The sequence below is a fragment of the Amia ocellicauda genome, chromosome 22, assembly GCF_036373705.1.
Source record: "Amia ocellicauda isolate fAmiCal2 chromosome 22, fAmiCal2.hap1, whole genome shotgun sequence".
NCBI classification, from domain to species: Eukaryota; Metazoa; Chordata; class Actinopteri; order Amiiformes; family Amiidae; genus Amia; species Amia ocellicauda.
Window position 1 is genome coordinate 21,879 of NC_089871.1, and position 14,559 is coordinate 36,437.

At 43.9% G+C, this 14,559-nt stretch overlaps 2 long non-coding RNA genes across 3 annotated transcripts; one reads left to right on the forward strand and one right to left on the reverse strand.

Moving 5' to 3' along the window:
- The first annotated feature begins 3,552 nt into the window (after positions 1 to 3,552).
- LOC136717894 (uncharacterized) lies at positions 3,553 to 10,949 on the forward strand. 2 transcript variants are annotated; one of them, XR_010805244.1, is made up of 3 exons: positions 3,553 to 3,690; positions 9,937 to 10,119; positions 10,730 to 10,949. It is a non-coding gene; the product is annotated as an uncharacterized LOC136717894 (long non-coding RNA). The 2 variants fall into 2 exon arrangements; XR_010805243.1 differs by lacking the exon at positions 3,553 to 3,690 and adding an exon at positions 9,426 to 9,596.
- A 1,406-nt stretch (positions 10,950 to 12,355) lies between these two features.
- LOC136718481 (uncharacterized) lies at positions 12,356 to 14,208 on the reverse strand. Its single transcript, XR_010805290.1, has 3 exons — positions 14,035 to 14,208; positions 13,512 to 13,694; positions 12,356 to 12,903 (listed from the first exon to the last, which is right to left on the reverse strand). It is a non-coding gene; the product is annotated as an uncharacterized LOC136718481 (long non-coding RNA).
- Positions 14,209 to 14,559: the final 351 nt, after the last annotated feature.

Below are 14,559 nucleotides of genomic sequence, written 5' to 3' on the forward strand. Positions count from 1 at the left end.
AGCGCCCAGGACCTCGGCGGGGCTGCTACGGGTGCGAATAAGGGGAGCGGCGTTGTGGGAGAGAGCAGCCAGACAGTCTTTCAATATACATTGTTTTATTAATAAAATGTACAGGTTCTCGTTATCTAAAATCAATTAAAATACAACGTTTAAAATGAATTTAAAAGACACAAAACACAAACAACCAGCGAGCAGTGCAGGTGAGAGGATCAGCAGTGGGGATTATAAAACCAAAGCTTTTCATCCATTACCCATCTCGCTCCCCACTGCCTCTGCTCGCCCGTCCTCTCACCTGCACAGTCCCGGGAGTGGCCACCCCATAACTGGCAACACAGGGGCTTTAAGTACTCCAATCAATTAATTAAAACATGCACTGCACGGGGACTGGAGAGGGAGAACACAAATTAAAACGTGCAGACGTGAAAGATGTGTATTTAATTGAAATCAGTGCAAAACGTGCAGTGGGCTGAGACCGCTACACTTGTATTATTGATTGTTTTCCTCCTTCCTCCCTTTCCCGTAGCCCTTGACTGTGACCTAACATCTTGACAGCACTTATCTTTTACTATCCAGGATGTATGACCTCACTAACTGTACTAACATGTGTAAATTAGAAGTTGTAAAATGTATTATATTTTGAATTGCTTTGTATAATGTAAATTTGAATTTGTAATATTTGATGCCTTATACTTAACTATTCTTGCACTTTGTATTGCACTTATGTTGTAAGTCGCCCTGGATAAGGGCGTCTGGTAAGAAATTAAAATAATAATAAAATACTAAAAGACCCCATTGCATGTCAGTATGAAAAATTACATTACATCACATATAAATGAAGCTCATTACCGCTGGGCTGGGCTCAGATCCAGATCTCTGTCCATGCCAGGTGAGGGTCGGGCAGCGGCACTTCTGTCTGACATGGACACAGTGTCTGTGTTGCTGATGGACAGGTGAATTTTGGAGGAGATCAGAGGGATGTGCAGCTGCAGTAGAAGGCAGCCTCACCCCGCCGCTTGTTTTTCACAAACCGGAACGCTGCCATTGGTCAGTGTCTGTTCTCGAATCTCGCTAGAACCTGTCATGAGGCACCTTGCAGCACAACCCCACAGGTTGTGAAGCAGCTTTACCAATAGTGCTGTGTTCAGAGCAGGATAGTGCATTGCTGTGTAGTGCAAGCTAGTGTAATACAAAGGTGCATTGCAGTGCAGTACAGTGCAATATTGCTCTACAATACCTCGGCTGTACTGGACTGTGTCTCTGCAGGATCAGGGCTGGAGACCCTGCTGTACTGGACTGGACTGTGTCTCTCCAGGACACATTATGTATTTATTGTCTCCCTGTTTGTGCAGGGGCGGAGAGCTGTGCTTATTCCGCCTGGCCTTCCTCTCTGTGTTGTGCATGCTGCTCTCCACTGGCTGCCTCTTCTTCATCACCAGGAAGATGTGGGGCCTGTCAACCTGCTAGAAACCTGCCATCGATCTGTGTCCTGACGGTTTAGATGGCAGAAAATACAAAAAACATATACTGTATTTTAATATTGGGACCCGACCAAAAAAGATCAAGAACATGTCAATCTGGTGCATAGAATTGTAGAAAACAAAAAAATGCAAGAAGAAAAACAAGCACAAGAGAAAGGTATTGTAATACTGGACAGTCTCAGTTCACCTGAACTGCCGCCAAATAGCGTTTTTTAACACTGCTACCTAGTTCTGTAGCATCAATGATCATGTTGGCTAATTAGCTAGGCAGATAAAATCAGTAACTGGGATTTGGCAATTGTAGCTTGGTCAAGATAGTTATTTAAACCTGCAGAGCAAATATCGGTCAGGACCTTTGTTGACTGAAAGTCTTCAGATGACACTTGTTGCTGACTGACATTTGTAAACCACTATACGTGTGGTTTACAAAAATGGATGGGAAATGCAGGTCTACTTGATTATTCGACTAAATTATTAATTTAGGCTAATGAACGGGTAGATTATTACTGCGATGTGTGGACTACAGATAGACCTAGTGTGCAAGCAATTGTGATGTATTCATCATAGGAAGAAAAACATTTCTAATTCATAACATGCTGTTTTAAAGTTCTAATGCAGGTGTAACCTCCTCAGCAGTTCTATTGAAGTGTTGTGGTGGAGCATCCTCAGCTCATCCAAGTACCATGTTTGTTTGTACAGTGAATGCTGGCTTCCCCAGGAGGAGCAGCCTGGCGGGGCTGCCGAGACACCTGGACTGCGCCTTCTATTACCCCCCCCCCCGGGCCACATGGTACTGCTGAAGGCCTGGCAGTACATTGTGCTGAACCTGCGCTTGCCGGGCCCGGAGCCCTACTACCCCCGTGGTTCAAGGACCAGCTGTTCTGGAGGTTCGACCTGGCCCGGGTGTGGGCAGTCAGCTGCGGGGACTGGGCCCATGAGCTGGACTAGACTGGCTGCCAGAGGTCAAAGGGCAGGGACACCAACGCCATCCACTGACCCCCCCGCAGCGGGCTAGGGAGACGGAGCTGGGGACAGACAGACATGCAATCTCAGAAATGTTCCGCCTGTTCACCGTTGTGTTGCTGCTGGAGTTTGAGTCCATAAACCAGTCCAGGACAAACATTCATTTAATTTGGTGCAATCTGAGCAAATATATATATTTCAGATTTCCTATCTTCACACAAATGTATATTTTGTGTCTCCTGCCGTCTCTCCTCAGCCTGAGTGTCCGTATGACCGACCTGTGGACACATCACCCCCCCCCCCCCCGCTGCCCTTGAGACGCAGCGCTGTCCTCTCTGTGGCTGCTGTCTGTGGCTGCTGGTTCCTGATGGTGACATTGTTAAATCACTCCTGCACTTTCCTTTAACAGCTGTTGTTATTGTTATCATTTGAACTAAGGAAATCCTGTTATTCTGCTGAAATAATCATGTTTATATGTGTATAAATGTGTATAAATTGACTCAAGAACTGCTTCCATGTCTTGTGTGATGCTGCCCTCCTGTGGTGGACGCGCTCCACTGCAGGCTCTGACACAGCGGATAGGCGCTCGCCTTGGGCGCCCTCTGTCGTAGGGGTACAGTCTGGTGGGAAAAGGTTAAAGAAAATAAGCAGTTTACCTTCCTCATGAGTTGCCATTTAACACAATTTATTGTCTCCACATATCACTTATTAGTATTGGAAAACTGAACCGACAACAAACATACTTGTGTTAAAGGAGCAATATTTCACTCAATTTCTTAGCAGACACCCTTATCCAGGGTAATTTACAATTGCAATAATACATTATGTGTATTTAGAGCTGGGCATTTTCTGGAGCAACCTAGGTAAGGTGCCATGCTCAGGGGTACAGCAGCAGTGCCCCCAACTGGAACTGAACCACACAGCCTTCTGCTCCATGGTCCAGCACCCTAGCCACTACTCCACACTACAAGAGTGAACTGAGAACATACTTGTGTACTTGTGTAACAGCAGTATTAGAAACGCACCAACTGCAGAACGGATCTCGGGAGGGCTTCACCCACGCGCATGCTCAGTGCAATATTGACAGCGTAAGTGCGGAATGACGTAAGTGCGGAATGACGCAAGTCGTGGGATGGCAGAGCCGCCGGACAGGTCGCTGTCAACACAGAATAACATCGAGAGGATCATCGGGGCTGTCGGTTGCACAGGGGCGGAGAAAAGAGCAGGAGAAAACACTCTCAAAACACAGGTATGTCATCATGGCCGTTTAGGCTGGTTCATCTAGGTTTGACAAGATGTGCGTGACCAGGCCGCTGTTCTCCCCGGTGTCGCACACAGGGCGACCCCAGACAGCGGCTTCGTGTCCGGGGCGCCTCGGCGGGTCACCGTCCGGCACAAACCCGTCTTGGACACTATACACAATGTGAATGACCCTGTAATACTGACGAAGTGTCACGATGATTAAATCATTACAAAGTATTTTTTAATTAATTCCACTGTGTAACCAAAACAAACGGTTTACTGGTTTAACCTGGTTTTGCTTAAAGTGTCATTCGGTTATATTTAATTGTAATGGAGCTGCTGTTTTAAAAATGTCACAGTTTTTGTTCAACTTCAGTGTTCAATCAGTGGAAGACAAGGCAGGTTTCATTCATTCACCGCTTGTGTCTCTGTATGTTAAGCGCTGTGCTCTTCTTTAAATAAAGCTGACGATGATGAAATATGAATAATGAGTATAATTTTAAAATCAATTTAAATACAATCTTACAAAAAGTGATTTCCATTGCATTATTTTGGAAATATGTATTTCAAAGTCTGCCTTAAACACACAGAGCAAGCTAATGGAGCTAATCATGTTTTTATTATCAGTGCTACTGTTGCTAATTTAGTAATTGTAGTGTATGTTAAAGTGTATTAGTAGCTCTAGCTGTATTGCAACTACAGTAGTCTCCCTTGGACAGGATCCCGTCTACGATCTGTATGAGGTATGATCCGATAAGATCTTACAGCATCCTGTTCTAGCCATGTCCTAGTGTCCTGACCATATATTGTACTAGATCCTAGTGTTGCACAGGCTCATGTGGTATTGTGTGAAAACACATACACCCTGCTACACATGCTACACTAGTCTCTTGAAGGATAAATGATAACAAGAAAGAGTACACACAATTTAATTTTTTTGAAAGAAAAAACAAATGTCCATAAAATGCCATTAACTCCAGCTGGTCTTTTGATTGTTTTATATATATATAATTAGTTTTTAAATATTGTGAATTCAGTACAGCCACCCACATTACTTTTCGTTAGATCACTCTATCCTTTATAAAAAGAAAACATTTACATTGGAGTAGCCATTTTCAGAAAAGCACAGAATTAGTTTTGAAAATCAAAACAGAAACATGCTCGCATATTGTATCTTTAGTAAATGAAATCAGTACACACACAAGCTTCTCAATTATTATTTTTTCATATTAAACTTTTTCTCCATGATTCATGGGTCAGGGCTGGACGGATGTCTATGTGTGGTATCCAATGGGCTACCAAATTTATGTATCCCAGGAGATGATAACATCATTTTGTATTAGTGAAATTGATTTTATCAAACTTTATCAAATTGACTTTATCAAATGGTACTGAATCTACAGCAATTGAATACGTCTTGTATGCATATATTGGTTGGAAACATCGTTAAGGAGACATTTTATTAATCAATGAGGTGAAAAGCAGTAATGTTTTGCTTATATGCATTTTAATGTATTGTTTCTGGTGCACTTAGTATATATGTGTGCTTTTAACATTGAAGATTAGTTTATTTGGCACAGAATAACCCAAATATTAGTATTGATTTGTAGAAGTGATGAGCAGGTGCCAATATGAGTTTAATAATTTCCAGATTACTTGTATATTTAATATATACTACATATCATATTTAATGTGACTGGATTTGATTTTGTTATTAGGCTAATTCCTTTGCCTTGATCTTCAAGGTTCTTCATCTTGTATTGCTTATTTGAGGTTATAAAAGATCCAGCTGGATAGAGCTGCCATAATGTGACCTGTGTGAGGAGCTGAAAGGAGATCTGGAAAGCCAGACAACTGGATCTCGTGCCATACCGCTACATTAAAGTCCAAATGACGCTGGGAATTTAGCCTACTGGAACAGGAGGGTCATGCTGCTTCATCGGGAAACGGGAGTCCGTTTCATTACTTTAACGAGAACAGCAACAGCCGAACAAAACAAGGACCCTTTAGTTAATGGTGTTTTACTGTCACTTCCTGTTCTTCTTCTGTACAGCCCCTTGGACATTTATTGTGTTGGATATGTTGTCCCATATGTTATTTCTATATGACACATGTTTCTTGTGTGTGCCAAATAGGTCTGTTTTATGTTTTAGAACATCATTCACCAATAGGTCTATGGTTTCATAATGCAATTAATGTCCGTGTGAGGTCCTGGAAGTTGCCTTCCCGGAGGACTGAAGAGCTCTGCACAAACCACCTCAGTTTCCAACTCTGCACAAAGAGCTGCACTTGGCCCCCCTGACTGCTGTCCAGCTGTGGTGGGCTGCAAAGACCATCACAGCAATAAGCTGTATGTGTAGAGTTGTAGTTGGAAGTATGCACACCCTCTATTTACAGCCATGTTAGGAAAATAGTGTTCAACACACTTAAAAGACATGTTACTGTCATGTACCCAGCCAGGTGGACCCCATGTGGGTAGTCATTGGTTATGCTGGGCTCAGCTGGGCTTGGGCTTTAGGTGGCTGTTTACTGGGTTCTGTGCGGCCCCAGTTTAGTGTGTTCTCTCATTAAAAACTTGATAGTAGATTTTTGATTGATATACACTTTTGATGTTGTAGGTAGATTTGTTACTTGTGTTCATCCAGGCATTTTAGTTAGTATGTGTGTGTGTGTGTGTGTGTGTATGTATATATGATATATGTTAGCCTGATTCACATTAAAATGATTTTATTTATACCATACATATAATTGTTTTGTTTATTTTGACTTTTTCTGCAGGCTGGCACCCTAAAGAAATCCCATTAAGTATGTATTTAAGTATACTTACACTAATTGTGATTTATCTCAGCATTTTCAATTATTTTTTTTATTTGACATCAGCCACTTTTACTTTTAAAGAGCTCTATGTTTTCAATGTAGGGTGTCTTGTGTTTTCTCAGAATTGAATTTCCCATCATCCTCCACTTATAAGCCCGTCTCAGTCATGTATGTCAGCTGGAGCACGTTACATATAGGTACATTCTAGTCCACGTATGTTGGAGGCAATGAAATGCATTAAAAAATAATTAATCCTGATATGTTTTTCTAAATTGGACAGTGTAAGCTTAATGATTATTATTATTATTATCACTCTGTTTTTTAAAAAGGACAATGTTTACACTGGCATTGATGCCCTACATTTTGTTTTATTGTTCTTTTGCTCCTGTTGCAAGTATTTGTAAATTGATTTAATTAGAACATAAGAACATAAGACAGTGTCCAATCGAGAGGAGGCCATTCGCCCCATCGGGCTTGTACGGTGTCCATTAATAACTAAGTTATCTGAGGATCCTATCCAGTCTGTTTTTGAATGTTCCCAAATTTTCAGCTTCAACCACATCGCTGGGGAGTTTGTTCAGATTGTAACAACTCTGTGTAATTAGACATAATAGTTTTCTTGTTCATCAATACAACTATGAATTTTGACCTTGTATTCCCATCTACACAGCTCAAATTGCACCAAGTATGCCTTTAACAATACTGTAATGTATGTACAGTGCCGTATTCTTGCTGTTTCCAAGATGGCTTGGACTTGCATGCATCCTCTTGCTCAACACACTACACGCCGTCATAAAAAACACTTTTTACCCTTTAAGCCTGATAGAAAAGCATATACAGTGAGGGAAAAAAGTATTTGATCCCCTGCTGATTTGGTACGTTTGCCCACTGACAAAGAAATGATCAGTCTATAATTTTAATGGTAGGTGTATTTTAGCAGTGAGAGACAGAATAACAACAAAAAAATCCAGAAAAATGCATTTCAAAAAAGTTATAAATTGATTTGCATGTTAATGAGGGAAATAAGTGTTTGACCCCTTTGACTTAGTATTTGATGCCTTGTACTTACTTCACGGTATTTTTGCACTTATGTTGTAAGTCGCCCTGGATAAGGGCGTCTGCCAAGAAATAAAAAAAAAAAATAATAATAATATATAACTTACACTCTTAATCTTAAATATACTTTAATGCAGAGGTATCACACTGCTGTTCCCCAATGTTAAATTCTTCAATTTGTTTCTATATATTTTGGGGATCTAACTCTTCTGGCAACTGCCATACAGTGCATCTGGAAAGTATTCACAGCGCTTCACTTTTTCCACATTTTGTTATGTTACAGCATTATTCCAAAATTGATTAAAAATGCATTATTTTCCTCCAAATTCTACAAACAATACTCCATAATAACAACGTGAAAGAAGTTTGTTTGAAATCTTTACAAATTTATTAAAAATAAAAAACAATACTCAATACTTTGCTCAACACTTTGTTGAAGCACCTTTGGCACCAATTACAGCCTCAAGTCTTTTTGAGTATGATGCTACAAGCCTGGCACACCTATTTTTGGGCAGTTTCTCCCATTCTTCTTTGCAGGACCTCTCAAGCTCCATCAGGTTGGATTGGAAAAGCTGTAAAAAAGGACTTAAACACTTCTAAATAGGAACACTTCGATGAATAGTGCCCGTAGTCAGACTAACTCACACCTAATATTAGCCTAGAGCTTCAATCTTTGTTCCACAGATACGAACAATGACTGAGCACTGCAGGGAAGGAACACTGGTATTACTCAATGTCTCCTCACACAGTGCGCATCTATTGGACCTGCGCGTTTAAGGTTTTATCTCTGCTGTCAGAAACAAATCCCCGATGACAGTATTATTTGCTGGTCTCAACTCCTGTTACCGTGATTGTCCCCTTGAATAATATATTCAATAAGTGCCATTGCTTGCATTTGTGATTGCGTGTTCGCTGATGGCTGTTGTGTAGCGGGGAGTGCGATGCTCAGCTCTCAGGTGAGTTGCACATAGTCGAGTGGACGCATTTATGCAGGGCGCTTTATGATTCAATACAACCAGTTCTTACATTACATTTGCAAGTTCATTATTAATTTTTCCAGCCATTCCTTCCAATGCGGGTAAACAATCGGCGCAACGACACTGCGCTGCAGCTCTTTCTGCACATTCATATTGACTGACGTCTTGCATACCAAGTCAGTAGAGACGTGACGGCTTTGCTGCTGAAACACAAGTAACGACTTTGTGTTGCCAGTCTTTGTGGACATTTCAGCTGCTTCGGTGTTGGTTTTCATTGCATTCATTTTATTCACTCCATATCGTTGTTTTGCGAAAACTAACAATCATAACTCGAGGAGCCTTTATAATCCCTGTATTGCAGCAGCACAGCCCGAGCATCATCAAAGTGTCCTTTTGACTTTTCTATTATTATTTTACAATATCGCTGGGTGTTTACAGTCCTCACCTCTGCTCACACAATCTATCTGACAGTAAGTAGCGCAGCTCTCACACCGGCCATCCAGTGGTAAAAGGCGCCAGTTTTTACAATTCATCATTACGATTTTGTTGAACCCGCTTTTGAAAACCCATTTGAAGCCCAGCTTTTGGGGAACCGCCCGAAAACGGCGATCCCCCAAAATTGCCGACGTGACAGAGAACGACCGCCACCGAAACTCGCCCCATGGGAAGCCAGATCCCCGGCTGGGATTCGATCTGGATTCTCATGGAGAGGCTCAGGGGCCACAGTAACTAGGGGCTCTAACAGCGAAGCCCTGTAAGGGGAAGCTAAGCTTAGCCCGCTGAGCCACCACGCCAGCAGCGAAATAGCGCCTCTTTCTCCTGTCGAGATCGCGCAGCTCAGCCTAATTGGCGCATCAGTCTCTAATTGGCTCACCCTGGGCGTGTCTGTGAACAGGTCAGGCAGCGGGGACGTCGCCGGCGCAGGCGCGCTGCAGTGGGCTCAGTGAGGGACTCGCACCGGTCGCATCAGCTCCTCTCTGCACGCCTGTGCTCTCCAGAGGCGAGCCCGTGCAGTGTGCGTGTGGAGAGCCGTGTCCACTCCACGCACAGCAACACGTCTGCGGTCAGTGCGCTCTTGTGCGTTATTTTGCCATTCGGTTTGCTTCATCAGCATAGACTGGAAACGTCACTTTTCCGACTTCGTAAAAGTCGGCTTTTTTCAATCTGGCATTGAGAGAGAGTGGGAGAGGGGGAGGGATAAACCCGAGTAAAACGAAGCCGACTTGAGCTCGGAGAAACTGAGGGGGGAGGCTTTTGTCTTTGAATGGCGAGGCTGAGGTTGAGACGGATGAAGGGAAGCAGTGGGTTTCTTTTTCTGGGTTAAAGCCACACCTGGAGGTTCAGGGTTTTTCAGAGTGAGGTTTTTTTTAAAAGACTTCTGTTCTTGTCTCCTCTCTCTGCAGGAGGGTTTGTGTTGTTCCTGTTTCTTTGCTGCTGTAAACTCCGGGCTGCTCCATAAGGAATATAATGGCCGGCGCTGTGTTTCCAGGAGGACTGGACCTTGGCAAGGCTCTATCCCAACCCACCTCTGGAGAGATGAGGGTTGGGCAATGGCTCTGTGCCCCTGAGGCTGAGGGGGGACGAGAGTAAGTATTTATTTTATTTATTTTGACTGACCTGACTGTAGAAGGGGAGGTCATTCTGTGTCCATGGTTAGGGGTGTGGGCTTGTAGGGCAGGAAGGGAAGTGGTGCCTGTGTTGGCTGGTCTAGAGGGGTCCTGGTGTGGCTGCAGTTTGGAAGCGGCTGCGGGTGGCAGAAGGGTCGAGAGGAACCTGGACAATATTGGGGTGGGGGGTCAGGTGGGAGAGTGATTGGCTTTCATTAGTTTTGTGTTTCTGTTTGTTTTATTGGAAGTGACTTATTTTCACATGTATTGATCTGTGGTTTACAAGGGGGTCCTCTCCTGGTGATTGTAAATCTAATAAAAGCTGAGCTGTTTGTAACCTGGCTGTCTGTGTCTGTGTGTCAACCCTGAGGTCCGTTGTGTGTGTGTGTGTGTGTGTGTGTGTGGTGTGGTGTGGTGGGGTGGGGTGGGGTGGGGTGGGGCACCGGTCGGGGGACAGCGGCTGCAGGGTTGAATGTAACGTGATGCATTCTTGTTTTTCCAGATAAGCTATATGTATGTGAGTCGCTTTTGGTTCTACCCAAATAATATGTACAGCTTGGTGTTTATTTCCATACTCTTGTGTGTCCAGCCCAGTAAGGAGCTCGTTTCACAGCAACCCCAGTCCTGGAGCCCCCCCCCGGCAGCAGACCGACCATGAGGAGAGCAGCAGTGTCGTCCCTCTGTCCACTGCTCTTGGGTGTCCTGAAGATGTGGCGGGAGGACGCTCGGGGCCTCGCTGTGGAGAAGCGTGCTGCTGGGCGGGAGGAAGTGTCTGTGTTGTCCTGGATTAAAGAGCTGTGTTCTCAGTGTGTTGTGTTGGTCTCTGTGGACAGCCCTGTGTGGCGCTGAACACCCCCCCCCTCCCCCCACCCCCCCTGCGGAGGAGCTGCACCCCTGCAGTTGGATGGATGCGCACAGTCGGACACAAACACTAGTGTAGTTTGTGCGTCTCACACTGACATGGGCACGGAAAACAGACGCACGTCTTCACAATTGTGTTCTAGCAATACCATTACCTGTACGATACATTGCATATATGATGTATGCTATGGGTGTATTAGTATATGTATAATTAGTACAGTAGGATCATATATCTACCCTGCCATATACATACACTGTGAATTACAGTAAAGTATTTGCTTTCGTCCCCTCAGCTGTCAGCTGTTACGATGTAGGATTTTATGTTATGATGTGTGACGTTATACTGTATTGCACTTTTGCAATGCTCTTATATTTTGTAAGTCACCCTAGATAAGGGAGTCGGTTAATAATCAGTACACACAGACACCACTGTTACATATACTCTAGTGTCATGGTGTATTGATTTTATAGCATTTGTGTATATAGAGACACTACATACTTTATATATTGCAGTATTATAATTGGTGTGTATGTATAGGCAGGATTAGTGTAAATGTAAGTATGTATATTACTGTATGCATGGACTTCTATTACATATGCACTAGTATAGTGTTGGATATATAACTATGTGTATGTACGTAATAGTATTTACACTATTAGTTATGTACTGTAGTATAATACTGTATCTGTAATACTAATAGTAAATACCAAACAACTATTATAGAGTAGGACTATTTGTGTGTATAAATAGTAGTTGCTATATAGACTATTTTAGTCTAAAATATACTACATATAAGTGTATATATATAGGCTCATACTATAGTGTATTTGGACACTACAATTATATTGCACTAGTATAGTTTTATACAGCATGTATTTTATATATACTATTAGTATGCATTATTGTATCTATAATACTAACTGTAGAGATACACTCATGAAATTATAGATTATGCATTTCATTGCTACTAGAATTATACATCATACTAAGAGCACACTATAGTAGTTACTACAGTACATCTGTATATCTCTATAACAATACTATGCTAGTGTATATAATGGTAATGTGGCACAAACTCAGTCTTCAGTCAGATTGGAGCGTTCATTGCAGTGCCTTTATCACATGTGATGTAGAGAGGAACAGTGCATCAAGGACATTCCAGAGTTCCTCTGACTCCATGCTAAAAGTCAGAGCTTTTGATACACGAAGTCAAAGATCTGGTTATAATTAGCATGTCATCTTGAAAGCTCACTAAGCAGAATATATATCATTAGAGGACAGACTTCACAGGTCAATACAAGGATTAGGGAGCAGACACTGTTTGGCATTGTCTCCAAGATGCTCATCATAAATGACAAACTACCTTCTGGACTGACTGTTGACTTGTTCTTACCTCTCTTAAGTATACGTGAAGAGGAATTTCTAGCTTTACTAATACTACACTGTTGTGTATCTATATACACAATACAGCAGTACATATATAACATGGATGTAATGTCTACATATAGACTACTTTTTATATACATACACACAATTTTAAAATACTACATAAGATATGAACATATATACAACTTCTGTCATAAAGAGTTTGTGTATATATATTCTATACACCACAATATATAACTGGTGTAATACATTAATGGGAGCCACACAGGGCTGTCCACAGAGACCAACACAACACACTGAGAACACAGCTCTTTAATCCAGGACAACACAGACACTTCCTCCCGCCCAGCAGCACGCTTCTCCACAGCGAGGCCCCGAGCGTCCTCCCGCCACATCTTCAGGACACCCAAGAGCAGTGGACAGAGGGACGACACTGCTGCTCTCCTCATGGTCGGTCTGCTGCCGGGGGGGGGGCTCCAGGACTGGGGTTGCTGTGAAACGAGCTCCTTACTGGGCTGGACACACAAGAGTATGGAAATAAACACCAAGCTGTACATATTATTTGGGTAGAACCAAAAGCGACTCACATACATATAGCTTATCTGGAAAAACAAGAATGCATCACGTTACATTCAACCCTGCAGCCGCTGTCCCCCGACCGGTGCCCCACCCCACCCCACCCCACCCCACCCCACCACACCACACCACACCACACACACACACACAACGGACCTCAGGGTTGACACACAGACACAGACAGCCAGGTTACAAACAGCTCAGCTTTTATTAGATTTACAATCACCAAGAGAGGACCCCCTTGTAAACCACAGATCAATACATGTGAAAATAAGTCACTTCCAATAAAACAAACAGAAACACAAAACTAATGAAAGCCAATCACTCTCCCACCTGACCCCCCACCCCAATATTGTCCAGGTTCCTCTCGACCCTTCTGCCACCCGCAGCCGCTTCCAAACTGCAGCCACACCAGGACCCCTCTAGACCAGCCAACACAGGCACCACTTCCCTTCCTGCCCTACAAGCCCACACCCCTAACCATGGACACAGAATGACCTCCCCTTCTACAGTCAGGTCAGTCAAAATAAATAAAATAAATACTTACTCTCGTCCCCCCTCAGCCTCAGGGGCACAGAGCCATTGCCCAACCCTCATCTCTCCAGAGGTGGGTTGGGATAGAGCCTTGCCAAGGTCCAGTCCTCCTGGAAACACAGCGCCGGCCATTATATTCCTTATGGAGCAGCCCGGAGTTTACAGCAGCAAAGAAACAGGAACAACACAAACCCTCCTGCAGAGAGAGGAGACAAGAACAGAAGTCTTTTAAAAAAAACCTCACTCTGAAAAACCCTGAACCTCCAGGTGTGGCTTTAACCCAGAAAAAGAAACCCACTGCTTCCCTTCATCCGTCTCAACCTCAGCCTCGCCATTCAAAGACAAAAGCCTCCCCCCTCAGTTTCTCCGAGCTCAAGTCGGCTTCGTTTTACTCGGGTTTATCCCTCCCCCTCTCCCACTCTCTCTCAATGCCAGATTGAAAAAAGCCGACTTTTACGAAGTCGGAAAAGTGACGTTTCCAGTCTATGCTGATGAAGCAAACCGAATGGCAAAATAACGCACAAGAGCGCACTGACCGCAGACGTGTTGCTGTGCGTGGAGTGGACACGGCTCTCCACACGCACACTGCACGGGCTCGCCTCTGGAGAGCACAGGCGTGCAGAGAGGAGCTGATGCGACCGGTGCGAGTCCCTCACTGAGCCCACTGCAGCGCGCCTGCGCCGGCGACGTCCCCGCTGCCTGACCTGTTCACAGACACGCCCAGGGTGAGCCAATTAGAGACTGATGCGCCAATTAGGCTGAGCTGCGCGATCTCGACAGGAGAAAGAGGCGCTATTTCGCTGCTGGCGTGGTGGCTCAGCGGGCTAAGCTTAGCTTCCCCTTACAGGGCTTCGCTGTTAGAGCCCCTAGTTACTGTGGCCCCTGAGCCTCTCCATGAGAATCCAGATCGAATCCCAGCCGGGGATCTGGCTTCCCATGGGGCGAGTTTCGGTGGCGGTCGTTCTCTGTCACGTCGGCAATTTTGGGGGATCGCCGTTTTCGGGCGGTTCCCCAAAAGCTGGGCTTCAAATGGGTTTTCAAAAGCGGGTTCAACAAAATCG